We start from the raw sequence: 22,462 nt of genomic DNA, 5'->3' as shown, positions 1-22,462 counted from the left end.
GAGGAGAGAGAAACACATTTGTTTTTTCAGTCTACCACATTTAAATAGAATTCTTAGCTAACCTTCTAGAGTCTTTCTAATACTCTAATTCTGTGTCAAAATTGATGTTGGCAACAAAGTGGTATGGAAAGTATCCAGAAGTGGGGAAAAAAATAATAAAGAGAGAAACAGAATGCTATTGTTTGACAAGGAATGTTCTTAGGTATATAAATAGATCTTTAATACCAAGGACAGATGGGGGACTTTTTTTCTTCAAAGGTTATTCAGCTTTCTCATTTTTAGAAAATCTAAGTATTCAAGCCTCAGTATGGGGGAACACCTAGCTCATTTGGGCAAGAGAAAAAGGGGAGAAAATGTAACAAGAACACCTATTCAGAATTGGGGGACCTGGGTTGATTTGAATAGAACGTCCTAACTCCAAAATTCTGTTTAAATTTATTTTAAAAATTATTCATAGAGGGAAAAACACTCAAGTGAAAATTGACAAAAACTTGATGGAGAACAACAAAAGAAGAGTTAAAAATGAGAATTATGGACTGATGCCTCTAGTTTACTTTGAAATGTATTTCAAAATAAGATTGTATCGAGGAATAGATAAATGGGTAGATAAATGATCAAGCAACTAGAGTAAAATAATACTAGTATAATCTTGGTGAGTATATGAGTGTTCAGTAAAATTCAGTTTTACCGTGTGTTTGAAAATTTTTATAGTATAATGTTAGGGAAAAAATGAGAATTGCGGAGATGAAGAAAACAGTACTCGTAGACAAAAATTGACCAGCAAAGCAAGCCCAGAGAAGACACTGTCACTCATCTTTTCTTAGAGAAATATCTCCATGTTGACTTAAAAAATTTTACCTCTAAAGACTAAAGTCAGTGCTTCATTCTCATGGACCAGGTACACCTGGTCTTGCCCCTTTCCAGCCACCTGACCTTCACACCTAACATTAGGACAAGGGCTCAATTCAGCTCAAAACTAGAGGTTCTCAAACCATGGCCTGGACTTTCAACGAGGAGGAATTGATATTGATTTTAACTGCTGCAGTAGAAAGTCAAATTCCCAAGGAAAATGTGTTTTAAATCGTCCACTTACCATCGCTTCCTGTCCGACATTGTAGTTTCAGTGGGCACGTCCTGAGGACCAGAGCATGGTGCTAAAGAAACCTGAGAGTGTTGGCCGGACGGCCTTCAGCCTCCAGTAGCGTAATTCTGACTCGATATCAGAATTATGGGTCTAGTTGTCGCACAGATCAGTTGCTTCATATAAAACCCTTACCCAGGGCCCCCCAAACAGCCCTCATCCTACGGTTATTGTTCGCAGCTGTGCCCTTCGTGACAGGGGAACTGAGACCGAGCCTATCTAAAACGTGCTTATCACCGCTTTCGGACACAACAGTTGACTTAAGGCCATAGGAGATGTTTGACAGCATCAACCTTCTAGGTATATACAAGCTCGTCTGCGTGGTAAACAATTTTCCTTTTAAGAGAGTGTTTTAATAAGATGCTTTAAAAGTCGACAGTATTATTGAAATAATTCAGAAACATTACCACGGAAAAGATTCTATACAAATAGAAATACCGAACGGGACATGTTCATGCGTTGTCCGTATCCATCTGTTCTCACGCCGAATGCTGCTGCCGCTGTCGTTGGCGATGTCGTATGTAAGGCGCCTTGGCCATCGGCGTTGCTGCGTGCTGAAATCGAGCAGGGCCGCGAGAGGCGGTGCAGGTGCCCGGCCGATGCTTTCACTGACACGAGGCTCTTCGTGAGCGAATAACCTCCCAAAGACCGCCCGAACACGCCGACATCTGCCGTCCTGCACAGACGACTCTTCGCTTCTTTCTTGACTTTGATTTGTTTTTTTTTCAGAGCCCCAAGAGCTCCAGTGAATTCAAAAGAAAAAAGCGTTGCGCGTTCCCACATGGTATATTTCGAAAGATCTTTGTGGCTGTTTTAACTGTTTATCAGAAGGAAGTGCTTACGTGTTGGAACCTAAAGGGAGCTGGACGACCTCAGAGCAGTGTCTTTAGTTTATGAATGAAGACACACAGCTCCGAGGCTGCGAGCGACTTGTTTAGGATTAAGGCACAAGCGCCGGACGCCAGCCCTCTGGTCGCTGACTGGCGCTCTTTCTCTTCACACTGTCACGAGCGCTGTTCGGGACAGAATTTCTGTCCTGGATTGGAAATTGTCTCTGCCGAGTTGTTTGTTAATCATTTGGCAGAGCTTTCTAAGCCCCAAATTAAAAACAGGTTTGTTCATACTTGTTGGAAAAATAAAAAGCTTTCAAAAAGTAACGGCTGTAATAATAAGACAAACAACCTGATTAAAAGTGGGCCAAAGATTTAAACAGACACTTCACAAGAGAAAAATAAATAAATAGTCAATAAGTTCACGAGAAGATATTCATCATCATTAGTCAGCAGGGAAATGCAAGTAAAAACCACGATGAGATACCACTACACACCCACGGAAAAGGCTTAAATTTAAAAAGACTGACATTACAAACACCAGGTTTTAGCGAGGATATGGAACAAGTAGCATTCTCCCACCTGCTGACGGGAAGGTAAATTAGTACAATTACTTGGGAAACTTCTTGGCAGTTTTATATAAAATTAGAGACACACTTGGGTAGAGCACATTCCCCCAAGAGGAATGAAAGCATATATACACATAAAGGCTTTCACACAAACGATCGTAACTGTTTTATCTGTAATAATCAAAATCTAAGAATCCAAACGTCTATCTGCCGATGAATAGATAATTAGATCGTGGTCTACCCACACAAAGCTACGTCCAAGTCCTAACCTCTGATACCCGTGAACATGACTGTGAGATAATGAGGAGGAAAATACACGCTGGTCTTCTCCGCTGAGTCCTGGCACAGAGCTTCTAAAACCTGTGTCATTTTCTAACTGGTAAGAGCACCAGCAGCATCTTTTGAGCTAATACTTGCTGTTTGATCCTGGTTCCTGCCTCTGAAACCCTAAATCCCTTGGAATTTCCTGGGTTGGTAGGAGTGTCTTCTGGTAGCTGTGATGAGGTGACTCTTGGCGGGCTCCTGGATGGTGGATCAAGCCATGACTAGCAGCTTGGGATTTTCAGCCCTGCCCGCCATTCTCCAGAGAAGGGAGAGGGGCTGGAAATGGGGTTAATGATTGGTCGTGCCTACGTGATGAAGCCTCCATAAAAATCCCCAAAATACGGGGTTCTGAGAGCTTCCGGGCTGGCGACTGTGGGGGCGTGGGAGGAGCGCCGCACCCTGGGAGAGCGTGGGCGCCCTGCCCCTCCCCCGTCCCTCGCCCTGCACGGCTCCTCTGCCTGGATGTTCATCTGCATCCTTCGTCATATCGTTTCATAAGGAACCGGCAAACAACAAGTAAACGGTGTTCCTGAGTCCTGCTCTAGCAAATGAATCGGGTCAGAGGAAGGGGATGTGGGACCCTCTGCTTTATAGCCCATCTGTCAGAAGCACCGATGACAGCCTGGGCATGTGACTGGCTTCTGCAGGTGGGGAGCAGTCTTGTGGGACTGAGCCCTTCACCTGTGGGATGTGGCGCTATCTCCGGGGAGTTAGAATTGAGTTAAATTGTAGGACACCCAGCTAGTATTGCAGAGAATCGCTTGCTGTGCATGTGTGGTGGTGGTGGTGGGGGGGGGGGAGGGGGGGTTGACCCACACATCCGGCGTGAGAAAGCTTGCGAATGTGGTAGTGCTATGAGTAAAGGAGAAACAGGAGGAGGACTCGACTTTTCCCTACCCAGTGACCTAATTTGGAAATAGGGTCTTTGCAGATGTAAGGATAGGAACTCAAGATGATATCTCGGATTTAAGGTGGATCCTACATCAAATGACAGGGGAAAAGGTCCCTGAAGACAGAGAGATCGGAAGGATGCCACAAGCCAAGAAATACCTGGAGCCATCAGAAGCTAAAAGGGGCAAGGAAAGATTCTCCCCTAGAACCTTGAAGGGAGCGAGGTCCTTGATTTCAGGCTTCTGGTCTCCATAACTGTGAGAGAATAAGTTTCTATTACGTTAAGCCATACAGCCTATGGTAGTTTGTTACTGCAGCCTTGGGAGACCAATATACTCTATGATTCCATAGATATAAAGAAAATGCAAACTAATCTCTAGTGACAGAAAACAGATCAGGGATTGCCTGAGCCTAGGGATGGAGGGTGGACTGCAAGGGGACCAAGGAATCTTTCTGGGATGATAGAAGTGTTCTGCGTTTACCTTGTGGTAGTAGTTTCACAGGTGAATGCACTCATCAAATTGTATGTTTTAAATGGGTACATTTTATTATACATAAATTATCAAAGTTCATTTTTAAAAAGCAGTGGTTATTTCCTAAACCCAGATGGTCTTTGGAAGTAGCGAGGATATCTGTGGGTACAGGTTTTCCTCAGTCAGACCCCTCTCTAGAGAAACGTAATGGTGTCGTTGCCAGTTCGAGAATCAGACTGAACTTGCCTCGTGAGCGTGTTGGCTTTGCATCCTCTACGGATGTTAAGGAAGTGGTAGTAAGGAGAGTGGTTTCACTAGACAGTTCAGCTTTACATTTTCCTTTTACTTTGCAAAGTTCAAAGTCAAGGTCGAAAACTTTTTTTAATCGAAGAAAAAGGGCTATGAAGTTGCTCGTATCTGTTCCATCTGGTTCCCCCAGACAGATCGACACTACCCAAGGCAGTTGGCTCCCCCTGAGTCTGTGTGCACACGCGTGTGAGCATTTGCAGCATTTCACTAAGGAAGAGGAGATTCCGGTGGATGCGATGGTCCTTCCTATCATTCGGTACTTAGAAGTTTCTCGGGGACCCTTCTTGCTACTATAAGAACCCTGACCCTGGGCTACTCGTGTGAGCTGTTTGTATGTCCCCCGACCGGCCAAAGGACGTGACTGAGAAGTTTCCTTGTTCCGAGGTAGCAAGTTCATGGGCTCTACCTGGAGAAACAATGCCCTTGGGAGACGTGAGTGAGCACTCCCTCTCTGTTCTTAGGTTTTAGGGATTGCACCGGGAGCTGTGTCCTGCTGCCGTTAATCCCATCTGGAGCCCCACGTGCCCTGTCGGTCTGCTGACTCGTGCCTCTCTTCAGATGGGAAGCGTCTTCCCCAGTGCTTATGGGATTATGAACTCCCCTCCTTCTGTTCCTTCCTATAGTTTCCAGACCTCCTCTCCACATGAAAGGCCTCCTGGACCTGCCTTCAAGTTTCTCCATTTTCTCCTGTGATTTCTCTCTCTTTGTATTTTATCTGTGTGGCGATGTGTTTCTTCTAGGCCTCTGAGTTGGTTCTCATGACCGTTAGCTTTTATACCTCAAATGACTAAAGTTTTTCATTTTAAATGAACATTTTTTGTTTTAAAAAGCAAATTAATTATATATTTGGTTTTGCAAAGTCTTTTTATGCCTCAATTAGATCTCTTTGAGGACTCCTGCTCCTGCTCTGTCGTTCTCAGCTGACTCTTGCATCAAAGCTCCTTCGGTTGGAGCTTCGGTCACAGCTGGTCCCCTTCGTCCTTCTCTTCTGGATGCCAAATACGCTCATCTTCCTTGGCCTGCTCCGGGCTCCTCTGTCCTCAGGGACCAGAAGCTGTTAGGGTCGCACAGGCAGTGTGAACCCTGCCCTCCCCCTTCCTGGAATTCTCTGCTTAGCAGCTCTGATGTGGATCGAGAGCACACTGGGACGATGGTGTTGAGGTGCGGAGCAGCGGGGGAAAGGATGGAAGTTTAAGGCTCTTGCTTCATTTTGGGATGCCACCTTTTGGGAATCGGACTCTTTGAAATATATACATCCCTTATTTTTCTTAATTCTTTATCCCTTCTATATACGTATGACTCAACCCAACATGTTATAGCTCTGTCCCTGACCCCTTCTTTTTCTTAATTCTGTGCGGGGCCTGAGACTTCCTCTACTTACGGGGAACCCTCTGCCCTAAAAACCCTCACGGTCGTGTCCGGGAAAAGGGAGCGTGCAGGATGAATGCTGCTTCGAGCCCTCATCTGATCCAAGCAGGAGGGCCTTCTGGCCCTTTGTGGTCCCAGCCAGCTCATCGGGTCAGGAACCCGTTGAGGATTTATGGCTGAAACCTTGGCCAGTGAGAGCGTGTGGACTGTTTGCATGTCACCTCCGCATAGGTCCTTCCAGGACTCGTGACTGCAGTGGGGCAGGATTCAAAGATCCTGAGTCATCTTCCCTTCGTGCTCGTAGCCAGGCCAAGCACGGACAGCTCATCCTTTTCAAAAGAACTCATCCTCCAAATCGCTTTTAGTCTCTTACTAACCAAGCAGTTCAAAGTACCTCTTTGAGAAGGGGTGCTCTCTAGTACCCAGCCTGTCGTCAGCATTAGAATGGATAAAGAACTGGGGGGAAACTACTTAGGGCTGTGAATTAGCTCCCCATAGGAGGGTGGAGTGAGGCTGATCAGGCCCAGGTAAGCATCGGGTTTTACTCGCGCCGTCTCATTAGACAGCTGAATGCAGTCTCCAAGAAGCTCTTAATGAATGGCTGCAGTTGCTAATTGTTGACCTGGTTTTTGCTTGAGCCACAGTTTTGTTTCCAAAATCTGACCCATCTGATCTCCGCATAAACTTGGAGGCTGAATCAGCAAGTACAGAAGGAAAGCAGCGGATCCTCTTTTGAGATACATGCAAGTTTTCATGTCACAGTGAGATTTTATTTTATTTTTTCTTTTTACACCTATAGCACCTGGTCTTCCTAGGTGGTCTCCCATCCGAGTACTAACCAGGCCCGACCCTGCTTAGCTTCTGAGATCAGACGGGATCGGGCTGGTTCAGGAGGGCACGGCCGTCAACAGTAAGGTTTGATTAAAGCAAATGTGTGCGTGGTCCTCAGTCCATCACCAGCTCGCAGGCAGGACGTCGGCCACAGGGCTTCCCCGAGCGTCGGCAGCCTCAGGAGCTGTCCCCTCCACAGCCACGCTTTCTTGGCTCAGCAGCCGCTCGGTTTACCTGGACCCCTGAGCCGCTGGGATTGGGCAGGTCCTGGAGAGATGAGTAATAGCTGTGCTGATTCCGGGGAGGCAGCTGGAGGCAAAACTCACCAACGAGAGGAAGGAAGGGCAAGAGCGTCTGCAATTAATTAAAATAGATCTTTCTCTTGTTTGCAGGGAACTTTTCAAGATGCTTACATAGAAAGGTTTCCTGTGAGCCTCGCACTAGCCCCGTGAGGTAAGTAGGAAAGTAAGTGTCTCATTTCATACGTGAGAAAGCTGAAGCTTAGGGACTTGCCTGAGCTCACGTAGCTTCTCGGAAGCAGAACTAGGAGTATAATCCAAGGCTCTTGGTTCCCAGTGTCCGCCTGCTGGGGATCCGGCAAGCTGCTTGGGTCCGCTGGTGGGTCCCTTCCGGAGTTTTTCCTCTCTCTCTTGGCTATGGAGGATTATTGATGAGTGGCGCTAGTGTGAGACACTATAAAATTTCCTTCCCTAAAGGCACTGGGAATAAAATCCCTTTTGTCTGTGACCGCAGAGGCATAATGGCTTGTGGCTCGTTCTGCTCTGGGCTTAGTCACCTTACGTTTCTAGGAGCAGAGTGATGACAGCCAAGTACCTGCCATGCTCAGCTTCTCAGAGTCCCAGCCGAGCTTATGTGGAAGGCATACGACCCCCTGAAAAACCTCCGTAGGCCATTACTGCCTGTTGCCGTAGAGATGACTCTTTTTCTGTATATTACCATCCCTGGCATCATTGTCTACAGTTCACCTTCTCTGGGTAGGCGTTGGCTAATTTTTAATTCTCAGAATTTTGTTTTTGGCTCAACTCTCGCAGTGGGTTTTGCGTAAATGAAAAAGTGGATTCAAACTCAGATTTTTCCCTTGACGTTTTATAAGTCAAACGGCGAAGTCTACGAAATGTCGTCGGGGCTTCTGAATCTCTTCGTTTCTTCAGTGGAGCTGTGACCATCAGAGGGGTGGCGGGGGGGAAGCTTTGCTTCTCCAGCTGCTGACATCAGCCAGGCGGTCACTGCAGCTTTGCCGGGCGGCCCGATTCTCCCAGAGGGGCCGGAGAGCTGAGTGAAAACCCCTGGAGGGCCTAGGCTGTGTTTTAATCTACTCTGAATCCCCCTGGCCAGAGCTTGCCCACCTTGCCTGAGCTGCCCACGGGTAAGCGGTGTGGTGAGTGGGCATCACCCAACACAAAGAAGGGACAAGGCTCTTTCCTGGAGGACAAAGAACTCGGAGCCCTGTTGAAGCCGGGGCTGCCAATTAATGGAGCCCATGCTCAAAGCCGGAACAAAACGCATAGGTCACATTTGGGGGTTCTACATGGAGAGGTTTTGTGGGGCCGACCTCAGCTGGCAGTGATGGGTGATTTCAGGTCGTGTGGAGAGCTTTTAGTCACATGTATAGTCACATGTACACTTCAGTCCTGTAAGAAATAAAGGCTTTGCTATAAGCCATATTTGTCAGAAGTTAGGACTCAATTAGTGTAGCAGGCTTGCAGTTACTCAGAGGTGACAGTCTTCCATTTTCCAGCCCAAGCCTTATAAGGGTAATGAGTGACAATTCACGGCTTTAAGACACGAGGTCTCCGCATGGACAGGAGTCTAAGGTCTACACTTATCTCCATCACTATCTTGAGCGCGTCACTTGAATGTCTTGATTTTCCCTTTTCTTTCCTATAAACTAGAAATATCCCCTGGTGCTCTAACAGTCTCCATTTCTGCTCTTCCCCAAAGGACGAAGTGTACACCGTCTTACTCCAAGGCAGGACCTGTAGCTTTCTATTCTGACAGGCAGCCCCTGGAGTGGATTGCATTAAGATAGTCAGCTGTGTAGGGCCACAAACAGCTCTAAAAAAAATTGTCCTATGAACTTTTCCTTGACTTATATTTGAAAAAATGCTAGGGCAGAAATGACACTAAAAAAAAAAATATGATCAGGAAAATTCCCTGAACTTTTCCCCTTTGCCCTGTGCGTATTTTCATGCTTTAGTGTATTTCAATGTACAACCAAGCTGTTAATGTTTTCTGTTTCGTAAACAGAACATCTGTAACCTCTGCTCCTGATGGTCTCAGCTCGGCTGTCAGCTAACAGGGAACTGGTCTGAACTGCAGAAGTCAAGGTCACTTTCACCGTTCTTTCATTGGCACTCTCCGTATAATTCGGCGTCAGCGCTCTCTCTGAAAACACCCTGCTTAAAATATGTCCTCGCTTTTCTCCCTGGGGCTCAGGAAAGTAACACAGCCCGTACCATACAGAGGGACCTGTGCTGGATTGGCACCATGATTCATATTTGGTGAGCTGTGTTCTGGGACTCGAAGAGTGACATTCATTTATACCGTCAGAGATAATCCTCCAAGCCCTGATAGATTAGTCACCAGGCACTGCCGGCTGCTGAGTGGCCTACCTTGGCTTCGTGGCTTGAGAGCTCAAGTCTTCGTGTGGCCTGAGCTTTCTTCTGAGCGTCAGTCGGGCCCGGGCTGCGCGGGGAGAGTGCTGGTTCCTTATTCCACCAGCAGAGGCGAGAGGGGGCCGCTGGGGGCCCCGCCTGTCAGTGGGGCTCCGGCTGCTCCCAGAGAGGACGTTCCAAGGTTACCCCAGTCTGGTCAGTGACGCCGGAAGAACGACGCCCGAGGACTGTGACTGCCGTAGCGGTCGCTGCCCCCTTCCCACCGCCGGCACTTCCGGTCCCCACCTTCACGCGGAAGCCGTCGTCACCTTTTTACTCACTGCATATGTTTCTTCTGAAGTGGTTGCGTTAGGGGATTTACCTTTATATTCTTCTTATACGTTAACCTGTATTCAGTTCTAATTTGTCGGTTAAATACTTCAAGGAATTAGCAATAAGGGTCGAACCCCTTTTCTAATTCTTCCTTCGTGTGATTTCCCAGACTCCTCGGATTTCCACACCGGTCTACCAGGAGCAATTTATACATACCAGTAGTCTCACTTCCTTTCCTTCCATGCAAGCAGACGCATTGTTGATTATTTTCCTTAAGTAGGAAAACATGGCAGAAAAACATTTAAAAGCTCTCTAAGGAAGAAATACGCCGGTGACTTCAACGATCCTGCATATGGATGTGACAGAGGATGTAAGCAAAACGAAGCATGCAGCTCGCCGGCTGCCGTGGGGGAGGGATGTAGGGGAAAGGGAGCAGCAGTGTGGCAAGGGGAGAAGGGAGCAGAGGCGAAGGGTCTTGGACTGAGCCCCGGACCTACATTAACTCTCCCTGACATCGGTTTCTCCCCCCACCCCCACCCCTGCTGCCAGGAAGCTTATGCAAAGTTGCAGTCAGGGGGAGCTTGTGGAGACTTTGATCCTTGATATGCAATCTAAAGATTGAAAGATTATATTTTCTCTCTAATTAAATCTCCTCTAACCTTGTATGGAGTGCCTGCAAGGTGAGCAGGCAAGATTCAACCTGCCGTGTTTAGCTTCCCAGGAAGGCTGGGAGAGACCTGTATGGCTGTGATTTGCAGCAGGAGTTATGGAAACAAGGGCTGCGTGTTCGTGTGTGTGTGTGTGTGTGTGCGTGCGTGCGTGCGTGTCTGATGCTGAGATGCTGATGCTGATGTGAGTACCCCTAAGGATGACCGCAGGCCACCAGCTTCACAGGAGCCTGCATTTACATGGACAGGCTGTGGTCAGAGCCCAGTACTTCAGCGGTACTGCAAGGTCGGCGGTCACTGGCACAAAATCACACTGCCACTGAGGTGCGAGGTAGCGCGTAGGTTCTAAGCACTCGTGTGCGCTATGTGCCCTTGGGCGGGATGGACGCAGGGCTCCCAGGGTTCTTCATGTTCTCCTCGTTGTCTTCCCTTTGGTCTTAAGGCCATCATTTGCCCAGAATCCTCTGATGTAAGTGCCCTTGAAGATGTTTTGTTCAACCAGTGCACGCCTCACAGGGTTAAATTACCCCCTGAAGGTCACACCGCTAATTAGTAGCAGAGAAACAGTCTGCTACGCTTCTGCCAGGCAGCGCTTTGCATGCCGCACGAGTAATCCTCGCTGCTTGCGCCGCTCTCCTCGTATTCCTGCTGCAGTCCATATGCCGCGAAGTGGGGGTGAGGGGGAACCGATCTCTTAGGAGAAGTATTTCTTCCCTGTGTGGAACGAGGGAGTGAGCCAGGACCAGGAGACGGAGCAGTCCCTCCCACCGCAGCGGGGTGACTCGAGAGGCACCAAAAATCACCATTTGTGTTTGTTTCTTAAAGAGCTGCTGTAACAAGTTGCTGCAAACTGGGTGGCTTAAAACAACGGAGACTTATTCTCTCACAGTTCAGGAGGCTGGAAGTCTGAAATCATAATGCCCGAAGGCCCTAGGGAAGAACCCTTCCTTGCCTCTGTCAGCTTCTGGTGGCCGCCTGCCGTCCTTGGCATTCCTTGGTACACAGCTGCTGAATCACCCCTGTCTCTGCTCCATCGTCATGTGACCTTCCCCCTGTGTCTCTCTGTGTATACGTTTCTGTCTCTTATAAGGACACCGTCACTGGAGTTAGAGCCTTGATATCATTTCAAGCTTTACCTTGATTATATATATCTGCAAAGACCCTGTTTCCAGGTGGGGTCACAGTCTGAAGTTTCGGGTGGACGTGAATGTTGGCGGGACGCCGTTCAACCCAGCACACCACTTACTCAGAAAGAACAGCTAACAATTGGGCACTAAATCTAAAGCATTATATAAAAACGAGGAGATAATGTTTTTCTGTTTTTGAAACCCATTATGGTCTATTGCAAACCTAAAATTCGGAAGTTAAAACTCCCTAGCAAAAGGCTAGACGGTAATATTAAGCACTCGATGAAGTTTTAGGAGCATGATATATTCTCAGTGTGTTATTCTGCGCCAGGCACTGCATTCAGTGATTTATGTGGACAATTTCATTGAATCCTGTCCAAATCCCCGTGAGGCTTGTGCCGTCGTTACAGGTGAGGAAACTGAGGCACGACGGGGCCGGCCTGCTGGCCGTCCATCGCCGGGCACTCAGCGTCTGTATCGCCTGCAGGACTCTCCACCTCTGAGTGTCTCCCCGCAACCCACAAAGAAGAGGACTGCGACCCCCAGATGTTGAAAATATCAGTAGTGGAGATCCCAGACCCGGTGGGAATGGCGAGATGAAGACGTCGAAGGTAAGAGCTGACCTGGGGGCAGACTGCCGGCGTTCAAACCCCCAGGCACCCACTTGCCAGCCGCTCGCATTCACTCCTTCCTGCTGCTGTTTCGAATGACCAGAAACGTAGTGGCTTAGAAGAACACAAGCGGCTGCGTTCGCAGTCCTGGAGTTCTGACACGGAGATGTCAGCAGGGCCGCATTTCTTCAGGAGGCTCTAGAGGAGACTCCGTGGCTTGCCTTTCCCGCCGGCGTCCCCCGGCTTGTGGCCCATCCCGCCCCCCCCGCCCCCATCACTCCTGGCCGCTGCTTCCGTTGACGCAATGGTCTTCCCGCCTCCCTTCCGATTCCGTCATACCCGCCCGAGTCATCCACGCCGCTCTCTCCATCTCAGGATCCTCAACTTCATCACATTGGCAAAGTCTCTTTGCCACGAAGGCGACGCAGTCGCAGGGTCTGGGGATTAGAATATGGGCATCTGTGGGGGAGCGTTCTTCTGTCCACCACACTGTGTTACCCGGGGTAAATTTCTTAACCTCCTTAGGGATCACTTTCCTCCTGTAAAAAAAAAATATATATATATATTATATATATATATAATATATATATTATATATATATAAAAGGACAAATAATAATAATAACACTTGATCTATTGAGCCATCATGTGGATCAAATGAGATGATGATGCACACGGGGCCTAGAAGAGAAAGGTAGCTGCCGTTCTCATCACTCTGGGTTAAGACACGAGCCAGGAGCTACTGTCGTGGACTAGGTGGCACAGGGTCCTTGAAGCCTGTAGGGGACGAGTGTGGGGTTGATGGTCTCCACCCAGGACCGAAGTATATGACAGGTGCCCTAGTTTTCAGGTAGGCAAAGCAACGTCAAGTGTGGTCCAACCACCTGGACCTGGAGAATCGGGACTTGAGAAAAGCAGGGCTTTACAGCTCTTCTGAGACCATTTCCTCTTGTGCCTAAAAGCTTTCTGAAGATGTTGTGAAACGTTGGATGAAGCGTCCAAGCCAAGGGACTCCTTCGTGGAGTTCCCCGCAAAGGTTCGGAATATTCGAATGCAGGCCAAAAAAGACAGTGTGGGGCCTGCCAGCCTCCGAGTACCCCCCCCCCCCCCGAGACTGTGGTTTTGCGTTTGAGGACATTGGAAACCTAATAGCCCTGGGTCTGACTTCTCTCAGAAGTTTCTGACTTCTGCGGTTGAAGCAGAAATGAGCGCTGGGCGTGTGGACTCCACCAAGCCAAACGGCCTGCAGTAGAACAGAGGCCCCTGGCTAACTTATTTCGATACAGAAATAGGCTCAGGACCAGGAAGGTCTGTTCCCCCTCGAGTCCCCTCCCACCATTTCCATCATCCCTGTGCCATTTCCTTTACCTGTAGGCGACGTGGGCAGTGTGATTTATGCAGGAGAGACTTTGGTCTCAAATTCTCGCCTGTCTCTCCATTTCCACTCCGTGGGCTTCTTTGGGGTAAAGACTTCAGGTCCCCGTGAGCCTTGCTAAAATGCAGACCCCTTTGAAAGGGCGGCACTGTTGGGCTCCATGGCAAACTTTAGAGATCATGTCTTTCAACAGAATCATTTTAAAGATGAATAAACTGAGGAATTACGGCAAACTGCAAGTTAGAAGGGACAGCCTCCTTACAAGACCACCCTGCATGTCTGACACCAACTGCAAGTTCATAGGGTTCCCAAACTGCCCTCAGTCTCCGGCCTCCAGCCTCTCTGGGTGTGACCTGATGCCCCTCCCCCCCCAAGTCACGTCATTGTTCTTTCTGGTGTGGCCAGCCCCCATTCTAAACAAAATCACTCCTACGGGGATCACCTCCTAGAAGGAACAGCAAACCCCAGACCTCTCTGTGGGCAAGGTTAAGTTCTAGACTACATTGTCTTGGGGAGTTGAATGACTCAACCAAGGTCACATGGCTCAGCCAAAATATTTAAATTATTAAAACGCAGAAATGCTTCATGGTCTTTAGTGATCAGTACAGAATATGAAGCAACATAGCATAATGGTTAAGAGTTTGGATTCTGGAGTCAGACTAAAGGATTAAGTTATACCTCTGCCATTTACTACTCTGTGACCTTGAGGAAGTTCTCACATTCCTTGTGCCTCAGTTTCCATATTTGTAAAATGGAGATAATAAAAAAATCTCACTCAGAGTCAATATTTATAAAACACTTAAAACAGTGTCTAGTACATATTAAGTCCTCAATCATCTTATTCTTTAATATCATTACACAGGAAAAATATGTAAATCAGCAAAATTTATCTATGATTCTCTCCCTTTTCTCCTCCCACCTAATTGATAGCTGATATGTGTCCAAACCTTTATTCATAAACAATCACCAGTAAATGATATTACACGTAGTCTGCAATTTCGTTTTACCTAAGATTTTCATCAGCAATTTATTGTTTGGTATTGGAACCTTTAAAATCGCGTAAACCTTGAATGAATGTGGAAAAGCTAAGCAACAAAATGCCTCCCTTTTTGGGCTGCACGGGCATTAACTATGTGAGCAGCTGAAAGCCACATGGGTTAGAGAGGCCTGAAAAGTCCTTCGGACTCATGTGCGTTTGGCCCAGACGCAATCCCGCCCCAGCTCTGCGATTCTTTCATCACGTAGGAGAATGGCATTTTGTCAGGAAACCCTGTGTTCCTCGTGGCGAGGAAGAAAAATAACCTTGTGGAAATTTCTGCTCACCTCAGTGGCAAATTTCCAGTGTTCCGATTGTGAGGCCGCAGAATATTGTTTTTAGCTGGTACGCCCAGAACTGAGAAAGAGTTGCGTAAAACAAAAACAAAAACAAAAAACAATTATGTTCAATTAAGGGAACATTCGATCAAGTCCCTACTTGTGGACCAGGCCCTGGGCTGATGAGTCTGAGGGAAATGAAGTCAAGGAAGACATCACCCTGGGCCCCTGGGGTCCCCCAGCCTAGCAGGGTGCAGAAATGCACAGGGCATGACAAATGACAGGCCAAACTGACGTTAAGCCCGGGGCCGCAGAGCTGCACCAGAAGCGGCGTGTGATTCTGACCGGGCTGTGTGGGAGCGGGGACACCGGCGCTCTGCCTCCGGTGGTTTCTGGGGGCACACGGTGGGGGAGCCACCTGCTCTGTGTGAAACGAAGGCACGGCGCCACACGGCTACCAGAGACGGGGTGTGGCAAGAGTCGCCGCCGCGTCCGGGCCGGCGGGACGTGTGGTCGCCCGCCGAGGAAGGCGACCCCGTCGCAGGGGCTTTTCTTCTCACTCCAGCGGACTGGGTGCATGTCTGTGGGGCGGGGGCGGGGCGGGGGGTGCAGGTGGAAGTGCCCTGAAACGTTACGCTCTGAGAAAAACCACTCTTTCCTCTCTCCCCACGTTGCGTAGAGAGCTCATTGCTTAAACTAATACCATCTGGCATTTATAAACGCACTCCTTACCCTTCAAGAGAGTTTTAGGGTCATCGGAATGATTTGAACTCAGAGCAACCTTATGGGAGAGGTAGGGAGGGTGACACGAAGCCCAGCGAGGACAGTGGGGACCAGGGCGGCGGTGTGAGCTAATAAGGCCAGGCGGGAGCAGAATCATGCTCTCCCTCATCTCTATCTTAGTACTTCATCTCAGCTTTCCGGGTTTCTTTCTTGATTTTTTTTTTTCTTTTTCTTATTTTAACGGGCAAGAGTCTTTAAGTTGCAAGGCACGCTGGCACCATTTACATTTTAAGAGGCTTAAACTTTTAATTTTCTTTTCCATTTCATTGGAACGGTTTGGAAAGTTGCGCGGCTTTTATTACACCGCGTTCTGAACATACCCTCCGGCTTTGATCCTCACCCCTGTGGCGCCTGGCCAGGGCTGGACTCTGAGGGACTCGGTAAAGATAATGAGCCGCCCGAGTCGAGAAGGTTCGATCAAGCAGAAGCAGGCCAGAGCCCTCACCTTGGGAGACTCCAGATGATGGCTTTGGATTACTGGATTCCAGCGGCCCAAGCGCTCCCCGTTTACCTAACGTGCCCTCTGTGGCTTGAGATACTTCCTCGCTTCTGTCCCCCAAACTTCGTCAGAGGGCAGTGTCGTTCCCGGGCCTCAGACTGCTGAACTGCATTAACCGATGTCACTGCATTGCGTGGCTGACGCCGATGACATCTAGCTGCCGCATTTCCATCCAAGTGTCTCCTTGTTAGGGTTCGGGAGGAACCGTTAGTGGCTCCATTAAAGTTTCCTAACTTATTTTGGTTTCACCCGTACGCAGCTGCGTAATTGGCTCGTTTCCCTTGAGACCAAACATTTTCCAGTGGCGGGAGCAGAGGAAATTCATAGCTTCTGGAAGATAGAACACTTGGGCCTGGGTTTTGGAAGGAAGTCTCCCTTTTCTAAGTTCCTTCTTAGAAGGGAGTCTTTGTCCTCACCTCGTTGGGGACAATGCCTACATCCTAAACGCCGCCTGAACTTACCTCTGCTGACTTCCAAGTCTACCCGTGAAAGGAGTGAAAGGCGAAGCTACAACAAACCGGCCATTGAAAGAAGTGAGATCTAGGGAGGTCAGTTAACGCTCACAAGTTCAGGCAGAAACAGGCTATCGTTCTTGAGAAAGTGCAGAAAAGACACCAATCGAAAGCAAGGAACTCTTCCTCAGGAGCAATTTCTCTGTCCTGATCATCAAATCGTCTCCTATTTTGAGTTTATAAGCATAAGGAAAGTACACAAAAGAGATTTTCACCTGTGAATTATGACGACAGTCTTCATTTAAGTGGTCGTTTATGCTCTCTATTTTAAAGAAAGTCTATGGAATTTCTGTTTAAAAAAAAAAATACTTGGTCTTCAATTTTCTTGCATCTGTTGGCAACTGGTTAAATATTGTCTCCTTTCCTAGGAAAATCATTACCTTGGTGGTGAGTGCTAGGAACTTTTCATTCCCGCCACTTCCTTTCTCCCCTTCAAGTCCACCATGCACATTAATTTATTCGGATGTTCAATGTGTGTTTATTGACACCCTTCATAAATACTCTGCGAGATTCTGGGCACATGGTGGTGACCGCATGGTCCTCCCTCCGTAGAAGTTACAGTCTTGAAGCAGAGACATTAAACATGTTTATGTGGACATGTACTCATATGTATGTTGTATAGGTGCGCATACATGCTTATATCTGCATATATACACACATGTATACACACAAACTACAAATTGTGCTAAATGGTATGAAGGAAAAGAAATGAGAGATGTATTTGAACCTGGGGTGGCTGAGAATGGCTTTCCTAAAGGAGGGACTTTGGGGCTGAGACCCGAGGGTAGGTAGGGTCTAGCTAATAGGAAAGAAGAACTCCGGGGAGCGGGAACAGGCTGCCTGAAGGTCTCCGGGAGGGAGACCAGTTTGAGAAACTGACGGAAGTCCAGAGTGACTGAGAGGAGTGAGCAGGAGCCACGTGACCTTGCAAGGACTCAGGCGATCTGTTCATTTGAAGAGTTGAGCAATGCGGTGCAGGGGAGACGAGTCGAGGTTTAAAAGGTTCATTCTAGCTGTTGGAGAATCGATGTGGGGGAACCAAGGGAGGAGAGGCGTTGGCCAGAAAAACGAAGCAATGCAGGGAGGAGGGTGAGGCATTCAAGTTCTGTCTTGATGGGAGAATCGACAGGACCTGTTGATACACTGGATGTGGGAGCCTCAGAGAGGGCGGTATAAAAAATGACTCCTTCCCCTCTGATTTATGCCCTGACCGCCTAGTGAATTTCACTCCAGGTGACCTTTCTCCTATGACTGTGCAACTTGTCTAGCTCCTAGTCAGAAATAAGCTGAGCTCGCTTTTCCACTACATGCTAGGATCTTACTGGGAGAGGCAAGTCATCTCCACGGGAGGTCTCTCTGGTTGAGGTTTCAGTACCTGGAGGGTTTTTAAGCTCCAGATCTTAATACAAACAATGAAATAATTTGGAAGTGACTAGAGCCACGCTCTTTAATAGTAATTATTTACAGGTTTTATATTATATGTGACGAACGATTAGAAATATAAAATGAGTTGTTATAAATATCAATTCCACTTCATTACGGAATTGGCTTAAACCCTTACTTAGTGTCAACGGTCCTGGACTGGAATTTGTTTCTCTTCCAGGTCTGGGATATTTTTGTCGGTTTGATTGGTCGCACCATATTGGCTTGCCCCAGGATATCTGGGTAGGAACATTTATTTCTTGGTTTTAGGCCTCTTCGGAGTGACTCCTTTCTCTTTTGCTTCTGCAAATATGTCAAGTGCACTCTGAATAATGGGTCTTTGCCAGTTGACTTCCACAGGAGGCTTTGTTTCTTTTCAAAGTTATTTTAAAACTTCTTTGTGTGTTCTATGAGTAAATCATCATAATTAATAACAAAATGATAGTTCCTGCACGTTCAGTGCCAAGAAACTATGCTTAGTGCACGTCAGACGTAGTCTCCTAAGTTGGCATCGTTGTTCTTCATCCAAAGTTATGTGGTCAGGTGAGTGGTGGAGATGGGGCCGGAACCCAGGTGAGCGGTGGAGATGGGGCCGGAACCCAGGTGAGCGGTGGAGATGGGGCCGGAATCCAGGTGAGCGGTGGAGATGGGGTTGGAACCCAGGTGAGCTGGTTTCGAAGCCAGCACTCTTGCCATCACCTTGGACGGCTGAGGGAGGCTCCCGGTAACCTGGTGACCAGTCCTCTGGGCTGAGGTTCTCTGTGGTGGCCGCTGTCTGGTGTGATCTGTGATCGCTGTGTGCTTTGGTAGGGGGAGGGACATCTTAAACCACCCGAGGAGGAAAATACGACTTCCTCCCAGGCGCCCCGATTGCCCTGAAGCACCTCAGATCTAACATCTGGGGTTTGCTACACTTCCCCCTTGATATATATATTTTCAGTTTTCCTCACTTCCATTGAAGCAGGAATCCTGTTCTCCAGCTTCGTCTTTATCGTTCCCTCTCCAAGGACAATTGAGCCATCATGATAAAAGAGTCGGTGATACACTTTTATATATAAAAAAAAGTCTGTTCTAGACTTGGTTCTGCCATATGACAATTGTTTTTGTTTTTAATAATTATGGATATTATCCTAGATGAACCATTGACAGCTCCTTCACGTCCATGCACCCTGGCTGGTACAAAGCAGATATATAATCTGTGAGTCGGTGCTGGATTCCAAACAGGGCGGGGTGAGGCGTCCGCTCACTCACCAAACACGTGCTGAGGGCCCGCGAGGTGCCTGACACCGTGCAGGGGCCGGCGTGCAAGGGCGATGCTGAGAGCAGAGCATCCCGAGTCCGCCAGCTGGGAGTGAAATCTCGCTCTGCGCCACCACGCTACCTGCGAAGCTCGGAAATCTTCTCGCCGCACAGTTAGGGCTGATCGGAGGCCTGTCTCATAGGACCGCTGGGAGGCCGGACGGGGCGTGCATACGAGGCCCTCAGCTCGGGGCCTGGCATGTTGTGAGCGCTCGGGGAGTGTGTCACGGTGTCATGGGAGGGGAGAGCAAGCGCAAGCACGTGTGTGCACGCACACGCACATTTTACGTGGGGGGCAGTGATTTTTAATATTGGGGAGAAGAAGGGTGACTCTTTGGTCTAACATTATTTTTGTAAAACTAACCAATACATCTAAATAACACAAAGTGCGGGAAGTCGAGAAGCTTGGCAGTTTTGGTGGGGACGTGCAGAAGAGAGCCGGGGGCTTCGGAGCGGAAGCAGGGAGGGGAGCCAGCAGGGAGAGACTTTCCGGAGACTAAAATTTCAGTTTGTTCCGAAAGGATGACTGGGAAACAGGTAAGTGAACTTGAGCCAAAGGCTCTGGGTCCCTCGGTGTTTCCCGTCGTACATGAATCTGTGACGAAAGGCAGGCCCGGATTCGATGTAAATTTAGACATCACGGGAAGCAGGCGTTAACCAGATGCTCAGAGTGAAGGCAGATGTGACCCAGTGACGTGTGGACCGAGGAGCAGGCGGGACGGGGCCGGGCCTGGGGCCCACGGCTGGGCGGCGATGCTGCTTGGTCGCAGCCCAGGGGCCGCCGTCAGGCTGAGGTTCGGTGTGGCGTCCAGGGCAGAGCACCCGTAGGACACGAGCGGGGGCCAGCGTCCGGGCGTCACTCAGCAGGGGGCGAGTGGGGGGCCTGCCCCTAGCCGTCAGGTCCTTCCAGCAGGCAGGCAGAGCATGACGGCAGAGGATGCGGAGGAGGAGGTGCTCAAAGTCCAGCCAGATTCGCCGCAGCGCGGATTAGGGTTCCGATCTCTAGGCTTGGGCTCCGAGAAGGGGGCTGGCTAGAGCAAGTCGGGTCTTGTTCACAGACCTCAAACTCTGTTCCCTCCGACACTCAGGTCTGTGTAGTAGGATTCATAACCTGTCACGGACACCTAGCAGAACCCCAGCACCTCAACTTAACAGCTTCCTAGACTGGAGGTGGGACTGGGCTCTTGGTAAGGGTCAGATGTCAGTTGCTCTGAGGAACAGAGAGAAGCAGAGGCTGAGAAACCCAGAGTTGCTTCCAGAATCTGCACAAACAACTGCTGCTCTCTCCTCCTCTTCCTGTTTTCTAGTGTTACATTTAATTACTACTAGTGCACTGTATTGCTTTACTTAATAAAATACACACACAAAAAAATCCAATATATGCTATTAGAACTATATCCTGCATCTCATAACCATATGAACTGAAATGCCCAGGGCAGCCCCAAACTGCAGTTGACTTTATTGTTTTCAATATACAGAAGTCCTGAAATCAAATTAATTTTTAAAAATAACTTTTATTTGTTCATTCCTATAAATGGACAAATTAAAGACAATTTTTAGCACCTCAAATTTTCCACTTTTGGGTTTGGAAAGTAGTCCCCATGTCGGGGGTTGGGGGGGGTGTCTTAGAAAAGAACATTGTTGTTGGGTTGGGAAAGTGATCACACAGGGGTCATTTTTTTCTGATGAAAAAATGCATTCTGACTTTGAAACAGCCACGTAGGAAGCTCCGTCCAGACAAGATCTGTTTGAAGGTACCACAGAGCTGCACACGGGACCTTCTGTGAAACGATGCTCGATAGATGTGAAGTGTGGCTGAGCACAGGGAAGGCTCTTAAAGCAATGCCTCCCCCACATCAAAGCCAAGGTCCTCTGTCCTCGAAATCACAGGACCAACCCAGGCCAAGGCAGGGCAACCGGCCTTGGACGTTTAGCCTTTCTTGCCTGTTCACTTTTAATCCTTTCCTGCCTTTGGACCGCTTGGCATTTTGAGTGAGGGGGAGGAGCAAATGTTACCCTCCAGGTTCTCCTGGCTGGTCTAATGATCAAAGAGACATGAGACAGATTAGCAAGAGACAATAACCAAATGTAATACGTGCTTACATACGGGAAAATACACACCTGAGAGACTCAGAGACTCCGCATGCACGGGAGCTTCAGAGATGGACAAGAGGATCTGGGGTCTATGAGATGTTCTAAGCCGGGGCTGAGGTCAGGTGCCTTGGGGGCTTCAAAGGGTCATTGTAGGATGATGAGAAGAGCCGATGCTTAGCAAATAGAAGTCTGTCCTGACCTATAGATAGGTCAAAAATGGTTATCTCTGATAATTTATTATGGGCAAAGCCCCTAATTCAAGTTCTTCTAGGTAGTTAAGAGAGAAGTTTTTCTTAAGCCTGAAGCTAAAGTTACCCTTAGCTCAAAACAAGCCACATACCAAAGAGGCGCATGTTGGGTGGTTCATTCTAAACCTCCACGAGAGGGAAGTTTCCCCGTAATATCTTCAGATATTTGCCCTGCCATACCTCCGTCAGGGGGACGCGTCACCTACTGAAATGTGTGTGACCGGGTCAGTTCGTCACCATCTCTTCCGGCCCAGTCCCCTGGAACCTCCTCTTTCCCCGTGTTCCCTGCAGAGCGGGTCAGACGTCACAGTGTCATCCTGCTGCTAGGAAGAACCCCTGCGCCCGTGGAAAGTTACACGCTGGCTAGGGGGCAGCACCGCGAGCATCCCGGGCTCACGCGGCCTGTCGTGCAGCGCTGTACGCTGCGCACACCTGAACCAGTGCGAACTAAGTCCTCGCCGCGCACGTGCAGATTCCATCCTGCCTCTTAGAGCTTCGGGTGAACTCCGTCCCCCGCGGTGGGAGAAGCTAATTGGGCCTCCGTATGTGCGTTCATTTCGATATGCCTCATCTATAAACGCGCGCGCACGCGCGTGTGTGTGTGTGTTTGCAGTTTCTCCCTCGAACCAGTTATAACATCTGCCTGGCTCCTCCTTTATGACTAAAATAAAATCTTTAACATGTGTTCATTTTATATCCTTTTGAGTCGTGATTTTACCTTTTTAAAAAACATTTTAACACCAATTTTTTTTTTTTTTTAAACACCTCGCGGCTTCTCGTCCTTCGTTTTGTTCGCGCTGCTCTCTGTAAACGTCTCTCTCGCTGGC

The 22,462-nt window shown here is 48.5% G+C and overlaps 1 long non-coding RNA gene and 1 pseudogene across 2 annotated transcripts in view; one reads left to right on the top strand and one right to left on the bottom strand.

The window, feature by feature from the left end:
* Positions 1 to 6,042: 6,042 nt before the first annotated feature.
* The window catches only part of LOC107516195, a 52,154-nt gene continuing 35,734 nt past the window's right edge, over positions 6,043 to 22,462 (top strand). Inside the window, exons 1-4 of one of the 2 annotated variants that reach the window (XR_004953760.1) lie at positions 6,043 to 6,432; positions 7,129 to 7,189; positions 9,005 to 11,889; positions 11,967 to 12,634. This is a non-coding gene — a long non-coding RNA (uncharacterized LOC107516195). Of the gene's footprint in view, positions 6,433 to 7,128; positions 7,190 to 9,004; positions 12,635 to 22,462 lie in introns of those variants that run through there. The other variant, XR_001598210.2, reaches the window with a different exon arrangement.
* LOC118610460 lies at positions 6,696 to 6,814 on the bottom strand (annotated as a pseudogene).

This window comes from Rousettus aegyptiacus, unplaced genomic scaffold (genome assembly GCF_014176215.1).
Source record: "Rousettus aegyptiacus isolate mRouAeg1 unplaced genomic scaffold, mRouAeg1.p scaffold_m13_p_12, whole genome shotgun sequence".
In the NCBI taxonomy this organism is placed as follows: domain Eukaryota; kingdom Metazoa; phylum Chordata; class Mammalia; order Chiroptera; family Pteropodidae; genus Rousettus; species Rousettus aegyptiacus.
This window is presented reverse-complemented; position numbering and strand designations above follow the sequence as displayed.